This window comes from Cebus imitator, unplaced genomic scaffold (genome assembly GCF_001604975.1).
Source record: "Cebus imitator isolate Cc_AM_T3 unplaced genomic scaffold, Cebus_imitator-1.0 Scaffold2, whole genome shotgun sequence".
NCBI lineage: Eukaryota > Metazoa > Chordata > Mammalia > Primates > Cebidae > Cebus > Cebus imitator.
Genome location: NW_016107317.1, coordinates 15,102,011 through 15,111,894, shown reverse-complemented (window position 1 = coordinate 15,111,894; position 9,884 = coordinate 15,102,011). Strand labels below are relative to the sequence as shown.

The 9,884-nt window shown below is 39.5% G+C and overlaps 1 long non-coding RNA gene across 4 annotated transcripts in view; it reads left to right on the top strand.

Annotated features, from left to right (window-relative positions):
- Positions 1-7,105: 7,105 nt before the first annotated feature.
- Positions 7,106-9,884, top strand: part of LOC108305612 — a 27,578-nt gene continuing 24,799 nt past the window's right edge. For 2 of the 4 annotated variants that reach the window (XR_001825814.2, XR_005200479.1), the window contains exon 1: positions 7,109-8,716. This is a non-coding gene — a long non-coding RNA (uncharacterized LOC108305612). Of the gene's footprint in view, positions 8,717-9,884 lie in introns of all 4 variants that reach the window. The other 2 variants (XR_005200481.1, XR_005200480.1) reach the window with 2 other exon arrangements.

Here is a 9,884-nt window from a genome sequence, read left to right as displayed (position 1 = left end):
CTGGAATTACAGGTGTGAGCCACTGTATCCAGCCAAGGAAGTTGTTATTTTTAAGTCTGCAAGTGGTTTTCTGCTTCTTTGGTGAAGAAGACTTAAATTATACTTTGAAGACAAACTGCTCCTATGATTTGAAAAAAAAAAAATCATTTGAATAAACTTTTGGTTATGTGAAAAATCTTGGATAAAGCAGAGATCTTATTCTAAAACAGAGATTGTTACAGAGCTGCTGGCTGGTTGTTGTGATGAGAATCTTTAGAAGAACAAGCATAGTTTAGTGGTTATCCCCTCAGATGGTGGGGATATACTGTCCAAGTTCAAATCCTGTATTCTTCCATTTACTAGCTGTGTGATTTTGTTACAATCTACTAATCCCTTTGTGCATCGGTTTTCTCATCCTTAAAACTGGAGAACAGTCTTATTTATAGGACTACCTAAGTACTATATAAGTTGTGTTGTAAGAAACATGGAAGAGAATCTACAAATTATCAATTTCTATATATGCACTAGATTGTTATTCTCTGTTGGCCAAGTTTCATCTCACAGATTATTTCCTTTTAGGAAAGAAGGAGAAACAAGCTCAAAGCAAAGTAGGTGAAGACACAGTGGCAATGATCAGCAGTTCAGGCTTAAGGACAGAGTCATAGATAATAGCCTATGGATGAGGCTTCATTCAAACAGCTACCATGTTTGAGATGCATTTAGATTTTCTCAATTATAATCACTTTGATTAGTATCAAATATCAGCAAAATCTTTTCAGTTTTGCAACCTCATCTCACCTCTCCTTGTGAGAGGTAAGAAGGAAAAGTCCCTTTTGAAGAAGGACGGAAGACCCCAGAGCCAGACCATAGGCAGAGGGGTAAGAAACAAGAAGAAAGGTCTGAGGAGTAGGGACAGATGCCCTGGGGATTTCCAGGGAGCAGTGGATTAAAGATCATAGCAAAGGGCTTGATTTCTTGCAAATAAGCAGCAGGGGGACTTGCACCCTAAGTATCTGGGCATACCGTCCAAGCATAGTCTTATTCTGTGGTCATATGTAGATATTTACCTTTTGGGATGCCTATTCCCATATTTCTGGCATTCAAGAGATTTCTATGAGCCTCAAGCCCAAATACTTGCCTTCTCTATTTTTACAATTTAGTGAGTTCTCTACCCCTGAACTCTAATGCCAACCTGTGTGTGATTTTAGCGAGTTTAACTGCCCTTATCTTTAACTCTTAATCTGATAACACAAAGAAGCAAGACAGGAAAGATTCATTCTGGGAGAGGCAGCAGCCAAATACAGTACCCTGGGAGCCTGGCTGTGGTGCTGTTGGCAACAGAATCTTCAGCAACTGGTTCTAGGGTGTGATTTTGGCTATGGTCCTACATGCCTAGGCCCCCTGCATTCCTGCCTTTTCCCTAGTCTGGCTCTTTGGACTTCCTGTCCTTTTTGAGCCCTAGCCAATGTCCTTCAACAAAACCTTATCAATGACAGAAAATATCTGCAAATTCTATATCTAACAAGGAGCTAATATACAAAACATATACGGAACTCAAAAAACTCAAGAGCACAAAAACAACAAACTTAAAAATGGACAAAGAGGCTGGGTGCAGTGGTTCACATCTATAATCCCAGCCTTTTGGAAGGCCAAGGTGGGCAGGTCACTTGAGCCAGGAATTCAAGACCAGCCTAGGCAATATGGTGAAACCCCATCTCTACAAAAAATGTAAAAAAATGGGACAACTACAAACCACTGCTCAAGGAAACAAGAGAGGGCACAAACGGATGGAAAAATATTCCATGCTCATGGTTAGGAATAATCAATATGGTGAAAACGGCCATACTGTAATGGCCAAAGTAATTTATAGATTAAACGCTATCCCCATCAAGCTACCTATACCATTCACAGGAAAATCACCCTGCATTCTACTCCTGCCAAGCAAGTGGATGGGGTATAACATGCATAGATTCTGGTGCACCAGCCTCAGAGGCCAAGAGGCCAAGAGGGTAGGCTTCTCACCCTGCCCACCCATGTCCCCACATCAGGAGGCCCTGTGTCCATGCCCACCACAGCCCTCCCCTCTGCTCTCTTTTTCTCCATAGCACTTGTCACCATTTACTATATTACACACTTTATGTATATTTAGGTTAGTATCTTTCTGCACATACTCAAAGGCAGGTACCAGGAGAGCAGGAAATTTGTCTCATTCAGTCCTAAATCTCCAGCACCTGGAAAGATATCTGCACTTGGTCTGCTCTCAACAAATATGTGTTGCTTAAAGAAATGAATAAAACAATAGGCAAAAATCATGAATAGACATTTCTCAAAAGAAGATATACAGATGCCCAAGAAGTATATGAAAAAAATGATCATCTCTAATTATGTAAATTAAAACCACTGTGAGATATCAGCTCACACCTGGTAGAATGGCTGTTATCAAAAAGATGAAAGGTTTAAATGTTAGCAAGGATGTGGAGAAAAGAGAACCCCTACACACTGTTGGTGAGAGTGTAAATTAATAGTCACTAAGTATAGCCACTTGAGGAAAACTGTGGCATTGCTGCAAGAAGGTGAAAATCTACCATATTATCCAGCAATCCTACTACTAAGTATACAGTCACAAGAAATGAAACCAATATGTTGAAGAAACATCTGTGCCCCTACATTCATTGCAGCATTATTCACAATAGCCAGAACATGGAATCAAACTGTCCATCGATGGATGAAAGGATAAAGAAAATGTGGTATATATACACAGTGGAATACTATGCAGCCCTTAAAAAGAAGAAAGTCCTGTCACTGGCAACAACATGGATGAACCAGGAGGATATTACGCTAAGTGGAATAAGCCGTGCACAGAAAGACAAGGCTCTCACTTATATGTGGACTCTGAAAATAGTCAAACTCCTAGAAGGAGAGAGTAGGATGGTGATTATGAAGCTCCTGAGGAGTGGGGTACTGGAGATGTTTGTCAAAGGATACAAAATTTCAGTTAAGTGAGAGAAATAAGTTCAAGAGATTATTGTACAATGTGGTCACTATGGTTAATAGCAATGTGCTATATATTTGAAATTGCTAAGAGCGTAGATTTTAGGTGTTCTCACTACACACACAGAAAAAAAAAATGATGTGAGGAAATGTATATGTTACTTAGCATGATTTAGACATCCCACAATGTATACATATATCAATACATCATGTACATCGTAACACAATTCTTGTCAGTTAAAAATAATTATTTTGGCTGGGCACAGTGGCTCATCCTTATAATCCCAGCACTTTGGGAGCCCAAGGTGGGCAGATCACTTAAGCCCAGGGAATGCTAGCCTGGGAACATGGTGAAACTCCGTCTCTACAAAATACAAAAATTAGCTGGACATTGTGGAGCAAGCCTGTAGTTCCAGCTACTCTGGAGCCTGAGGCAAGAATATCAGTTAAGCCCAGGAGGTTGAGGCTGTAGTGAGCCAAGATCATACCACTGCACCCCAGCCTGAGAGAGTGAGATCTTGTCTCAAAAAAAAGGGTTATTTAAATGTCCTTATCTATCTAAGGACATTTAAATAACATAAGTTGGTTTCTATTGTTTAACATTTATTGGTTTCAACATTTAACATAAGTTGGTTTCTATTGTTTAAAACCACAAATCTTACACTTAAAACTTGATCTTCCTCACAAGCAGAAAAATAAAATACCAATAATGGAATATTTTGAAAGGGACGATTTAAATTTGGTACAAAACTACAGCCTTACAGAGATGACCACAGAATTCTCCCACCAATTGAACTGTGAAGTCGTAACTATTTCTTCAGGCCGAAAAATTTTTATCTGATTTTTACCTGCCCTTAGTAGGGTCATTGTGATGACAACTCTGATTGGAAAGTCATTACCCAAGAGAAGTGTTGTAAATTTCATCAAATCTGCAAATATGTACAAATTCCTATTAGCCTGGTCACCACCTGACTAGCCAGATCCAGCCAAGTGATGTCCTGTGAGCCCCAGGACCCAGGGCTGGGGCAGCCCTCCTGCCACTGCTATGCCTCCCAGCCATCCAGCTCAGCGTGGAAGTGGTTACCCTATCCTTTCTGGTCTATGCCAAAATGTTGCTGTGGTGAAATTTTTTTAAAAAGTGATATAAAGCTAACTTTATTCTGTTTAAAGAATTGGCCTTTGTTAAAATAATTATGTCTTGCACTAACAACTCCAGAAATGTTCCAATTCTTTATGAAATAATGATGAATGAAGGTGTTAATTTGAAAAAAAATTTAATATCATTACTTGACAAAGTACAAAATGTTTGCATTTGTTATTAGTTCAAGAAATCCAGAAGATTTGGAGCCGTTGATTTAGGGAGTGCTCCACCACTCTGGCTGTTCTATTTCCTTCCATTATTCACACTCCCACTGATTTCTCCAATGATTAGCACACTCAAGGAGGGAAGGTTTTATTCAACACAGCCATGTTAGTAGAATAAGGCAAAGATGACAGAGGCATTGGCCACAGAGAATCAGAGATCTCAAAAGGAGTGGAGAAGGGGTTCGTAATGAAGAGAAATGGACTCCAGCTCTTCTTCAGAGAAATCATTGCAAAGCACAGTCTCTGCCCTGTGGCATATTGTATAATTGGGATCTAAAAACACACACACACATTTTCATTTCTAACAGTTTTTAAAATTTCTCTTCATTGGCAGACACACCTAAGGAAAAAACATCCAGTTCAGGGTCTGTATTAGTCTGTTTTCACACTGCTATAAAGTATACGACCTAAGACTAGGTAATTTATAAAAAAAAAAAGCGGTTTAATTGACTCACAGTTCTGCATTGCTGGGAAAGCCTCTGGAAAGCCTTGGGAAACTTATCACGGCAGAAGGGAAAGCAGACACCTTCTTCACAAGGCAGCAAGAGAAAGTGAGTAAAGGAGAAACTGCCAAACACTTCTAAAACCATCAGCCCTCGCGAGAATTCCCTCACCATCACGAGAGCAGCATGGAGGAAACCACCCCCATGATCCAATCACCTTCCACCCTCAACATGTGGGAATTATAATTCAAAATGAGATTTGGGTGTGGACACAGGTTCAAACCATATCACATTCCTCTTAGCTCTACCTCTAATGTACCTAAGTGGTTACATGTGATGGAACTAAACTCATCTCATCAAGAGGTCCTTCCTGCAGATGCTAACCAGGTCCTGCTGCCTTCTTATCATCCCAATAAATTCCTACTGCATTCAAGATGTTTACAGAATTGTTCATGTCCTCATAAATACAAGTACATATGTAGAAATTTTTGCCTGATTTTTTCACATATTCATTCAACATTAATTGAGCACCTACTATGTGTCAGGCACTGTGGTGAAGGAAGCATGGAGGACACAAAGACTCTGCCCACCAAGGCTAAGATACTTTAAAGGCTAATATGATCTCCTTTAGCTGGTCTACTTAGAATCCTACTGATGTATTGTCAGTTTTAATAATTAAAAAATGTAAATAATTATCATTTATCACTTCTTGAAAAATACCAGAATCTATTCAATATACATCTTAAATACACTGGCCAAAGTTTGAAGACCCTAGAGAAACTTGTAGAAATGGTAAGTGGAAATATTATTTAAACTGTGGCGCTAAAGATACCACCTTTTTCCAACTTAGGTAATAATCATGGGAGAAGCCTGAGGAGAGAGTTGGCAAGGGTGCGGAACTTGAGGAAGCAAAAATACGGTTGGATCATTAGGATTTGCAACTGCCATCGGGGGAGCAGAAAAGAAAGGGAAAAGCAGTGGTCAGAGGGAGGAATAGAAACACGAAGGATGTCTGCTCTTCCGAAAACCCTACATTTGAGCCACGGAGAGAAAGGAAACATATTCTGTCATGCCACAGAGGACAGAATTAGAAAAAAACAAGAACAAACATGGGTGCTTTGTTTAAACAATTACCAAAGGAGTGCCTTTGGAAGCACAGCCTCTGCCTCCCGTTACTGGGATTATTAAACTGAGGCTAGATGAAACCAGCAGTCATGTTGCCAAACGGTCTCCTTCTCTGGGTGAGACGGTAGACAGCATGACCTATGCTTTGGTGATAAAAACACTAGCACAGATAAAAACACTGAACAGTTAAACCAACTAATTTTGCACATAGAACAACCTCAGTATGGAGTTTTAATAAAGAGACAGCTTTTGATATATCACCACCAAACAGTGAATCTCTCCAAGGGCTCTGCCTAACGGAGCATTTCTGTCCAAAGGGAGTGCAGGCCTGGGACCATTTATTACAATGTCATCTCTTTTATGAAATAAATATTCTTCAATATTCCGTTAATCACAAGAGACCTTCCTAGCACGAACACTTCGGTTACGTGAATGTTCACCAGAGCCAGCCAGGGGCCTGAGCAAGAAATTTAATTTTGCTCACCAGTTGCTCTATTCATTATTCCCCCCTTCACGTCATTTAAGCTCCTTACCAAATTAGAAGACATTCTGTAACAGGGTTAGTTTCTACATGGCTGCCTCTGACAGTTACAATGAATAAAAACAGAAGCTTTTCAAAGGCCTACTAGGTCCCAAGGAGCTCGGCATGGCCTCAGGGAAAATTAAATAAAGGGTAAAGCCAACATACATTCCCTGGGTTGTGGAATGAGGCATGAGGTGCCAGTGGGTAAAAGGTACATAAAATGGATCAGGCAAAACTTTCAGTGCATCAGCCTCTCCATTATTCGGTGTAGCTTCTCACTTTACAAATCGCACTCACTCCACTGTCTTATAAAATTCTCAGAACAAAGCTATGAGTTGTCAAGGCAGGTTTTGTTTTGTTTTTTGTTTTTGAGATGTAGTTTCACTCTTATTGCCCAGGCTGAAGTGTAGTGGCGCGATCTTGGCTCATTGCAACCTCTGCCTCCAGGTTCAAGTAATTCTCTTGACTCAGCCTCCTGAGTAGCTGGGATTCCAGGCACGCACCACCATGCCCAGCTAATTTTTTGTATTTTTAGTAGAGACAGAGTTTCACCATGTTGGCCAGGCTGGTCTCAAACTCCTGACCTCAGGTGATCCACCCGCCTCAGTCTCCCAAAGTGCTGATAATTACAGGCATGAGCCACCACGCCTGGTGAAGGCAGGTATTATTATCTCCATTCTGAGTGAGACACTCAGAGGCTAGTGAGCCTAAGGTCACAGAACTAATAACATTTCAAACCCAGTTTATGGATTTTCCTACTAATCTTAAGCAATGAGCTAGATTTGCATTTCTTTAAACACCAGAATTTATGCATCTGAATGATTATTAAATCTCCTTCCCAATGGTCACATGTTGATACATAGTGGTCACAGGTTGATACAATGTTGATTCATCACGCAGAGTTATGGTACGTGTACCACTGCTCCAATGACAACTATGTGCGCTGAATGAACAAACTTGCATTTGTGGAAGCCAGTGGCTCTTCCAAATCCATAGGATGGTCTTTGAATTTTTTTAGTGGTTGCAAACCTTTGTCCTCAATAGTTGAGATCTCTGTAGCTGGGCAATTTTTCTGTTCCACTTTGCTTTAAATCACAGATTTGTTCATTCAGCAAAATACGATTAAGCACTTTTTATCTTAGTCAGCTGGGCGCTCTCTCCCACACATCAGCCTCCAGGTCAGTGGGGAGCTGGCTCCATCATATCACTGGGGCCTCAGCTGAAACAGCTCGTCTCTGCACCATGGGGTCTCTCATCGTCCAGGAGGCTTGTCTGGGCTTCTTCATATGGCAGTCTCAGGGTCCAAAGAGCAGCATGAGAGGACAAGCCTTAAAGCACAAACATTACAAATCTCTAATTGAATTATATTTGTTGTTTTCCCAGCAGCCAAACAAGTCATGCCCAAGCCCGGAATCAGTTCAGAGGGCGACCAACCAAGAAGACAGACCCAGGGAGGTGTGGACACACTGGCATCCACAAGTGCAAAAATCAGTTCTCCTGGGGATTCAAGGAAGAGCATGCTGACAATGTCCCTGCCCTCTTGAAACTCGTTTCTTCACATCCTTCATCAGCACTTGCTGTTTTTCACCTTCCTAGTTTTTGCCAGGCAGATAAGCCAGAATTCCTGTGTGGTTCTAATTTATCTGATTAATGGTGAGGACAAAGATTTCTTTATAGACTTAATAGCCTTCTATGAATTGCCTTTTTGTGTGTCTTGCTTATTTTCCCATTGGATTTCCTGTATGTTTCTTACTGACTGTAGGAGTTGCTTGTGTATTGGATAACAAGCCCATTTATTCATAAATAAAGGAAGCTTTGTAATGGCCAAAAAGCCCTTTAGCCTGTTAAAGCAGAATTGTCACCATTGTATATTATTTTATTTTGAATGGGTCATACATATGTATAAAACATATACATAAAATGTAAATAATAGTTATAAATAAAGACTCAGATGCCACTGCTTCAGTGATGGCCTCAACACCATTTATTATTCATCTCTGACTAGAGATGTCGCCTTTAGCATACACTATGGACATCTGTATACTTAGATCTATTTCTAGAGTTTCTATTTTATTTTCCATTTTTGGATGTCTTTATCAAGAATGAATGTTGATTTTTTTCAAATGCCTTTTCAGCTTAGGTGGAGATGGTCATATGACTTTTCTCCTCCTATTGAACCACTCTTTTGCCTGCCTGGAATAAACTCCCTTTGATCATGTTATCTCATTATTTTAATGTGCTGTGGAACTCTTCTGGCTGATATTTAACTTAGGATTTTCCCTCAACATCTGTAAGTGAAGTTGATCCAAAGTTTTGTTTTTGTGCATTATTTGCCAGAATTTGTGATGCTTGTGATTGTTGCTTTTCTATGAGCTGGAACAGTTTAAATTGCAGTGGAATTACCTGCATTTTAAGGGCAAGGTAGATTTCTCTGGATGTTTTTCCAAGGGAAAGCTCTTTGATAACTTTCTGTGTTCCATAAAAACTGGTCATTTAATAGTTTCAACCTTTTCTGGGGTTCTAATAAGTAAATTACATTTTCCTAGAAATTTGTCTTTCTTCATTAAATTTTTCAATTTGTTTGCAGAGACTTAAGCAAAGTACTCTCTTGCCTTTTAATTTACTTTGTTTTTGTGCCGATTTGCCCCTTGTTTCTAATTTTTATATGTATACTTTCTCACTTTTTCCTGTTTCCATTAGCTTTCAGTTTATCTCAGTTATTATTTATATGAAAGGACAAACTTTTGATTTTACCAGTTGCTGTTTCTGTTTTCCAACTCATTAATTTCATCAGATATCTTTGTGAATTTTTGTGTGCTTTCTTTTCATTGATTTTGTTGTCTTTTTCAAACTTCTTGAGTTGAATGTTTAATTTGATTTTGTTTCATTCTGTTGTTTATTTAAGGCTGTATTAGCTATTTCTTATAGTTTCTATTACACAAAGTTTTTGTTACGATTATTTTTCAATGTTCTACATTTTTTATTTATATTTTTTAGTTGAACCAAGTTGTTTAGAAAAGAATATCTTAATTTCTAAGAGGTAAAGACTTTTGTTGTTTGGGTTTTTTATTGTTAGTTTTCCTATATTGTGATTAAAGAATGTTGTTGTATAATCTTTACTTCGTTCGTTTATCGTGATTGAAAATTTAAAAATAAAATATGGGGCTGGGTATGGTGGTTTATACCTATAATCCCAGCACTTTGGGAAGCCAAGATAGGCAGATCACTTGAGCCCGGGAGTTCGAGACCACCCTGTTTCAACCTTGCACCATAGCAAAACCCTGTCTCTACAAAAAATACAAAAATTAGCCAGACTGGGTGTGCACACACGTCGTCCCAGTTACTTGGGAGGCTGAAGTGGCAGTCACCTGAGCCCTGGGCGGTTGAGGTTGCGGTGATCAGTGATCACAGCACTGCACTCCAAGCCTGGGTGGCAGAGTGAGATACTGTCTCAAAAA